Source organism: Arachis ipaensis, chromosome B3, assembly GCF_059453495.1.
Source record: "Arachis ipaensis isolate K30076 ecotype BB chromosome B3, ASM5945349v1, whole genome shotgun sequence".
In the NCBI taxonomy this organism is placed as follows: domain Eukaryota; kingdom Viridiplantae; phylum Streptophyta; class Magnoliopsida; order Fabales; family Fabaceae; genus Arachis; species Arachis ipaensis.
Window position 1 is genome coordinate 33,466,757 of NC_142438.1, and position 722 is coordinate 33,467,478.

Below are 722 nucleotides of genomic sequence, written 5' to 3' on the forward strand. Positions count from 1 at the left end.
AGCTTGCATTCCATTTAGACTCTGAGAAATCATATTGACTTGCTGAGTCAGTATTTTGTTCTGAACCAATATGGCATTCAGAGTATCAACTTCAAGAACTCCCTTCTTCATAGGCGTCCCATTACTTACAGGATTCCTCTCAGAAGTGTACATGAACTGGTTATTAGCAACCATGTCAATGAGTTCTTGAGCTTCTGCAGGCGTTTTCTTTAGGTGAATGGATCCACCTGCAGAAGTATCCAATGACATCTTTGATAACTCAGATAAACCATCATAGAATATATCCAGGATGGTCCATTCTGAAAGCATGTCAGAAGGACACTTTTTGGTCAACTGTTTGTATCTTTCCCAAGCTTCATAGAGGGATTCACCTTCTTTCTGTCTGAAGGTTTGAACATCCACTCTAAGCTTGCTCACCTTTTGAGGAGGAAAGAACTTGGCTAAGAAAGCCGTGACCAGCTTATCCCAAGAGTTCAGGCTATCTCTGGGTTGAGAGTCCAACCACACTCTAGCTCTGTCTCTTGCAGCAAAAGGGAAAAGCATGAGCCTATAGACTTCAGGATCTACTCCATTAGTCTTAACAGTATCACATATCTGCAAGAATTCAGTTAAGAACTGAAAAGGATCTTCAGATAGAAGTCCATGAAACTTGCAGTTATGCTGCATCAGAGAAACTAATTGAGGTTTCAGCTCAAAGTTGTTTGCTCCAATGGCAGGAATGG

The 722-nt window shown here is 41.3% G+C and overlaps 1 non-coding gene across 1 annotated transcript; it reads left to right on the plus strand.

Moving 5' to 3' along the window:
* Positions 1-303: 303 nt before the first annotated feature.
* LOC148570256 (small nucleolar RNA R71) lies at positions 304-411 on the plus strand. The gene has a single exon (XR_015908463.1). It is a non-coding gene; the product is annotated as a small nucleolar RNA R71 (small nucleolar RNA).
* Positions 412-722: the final 311 nt, after the last annotated feature.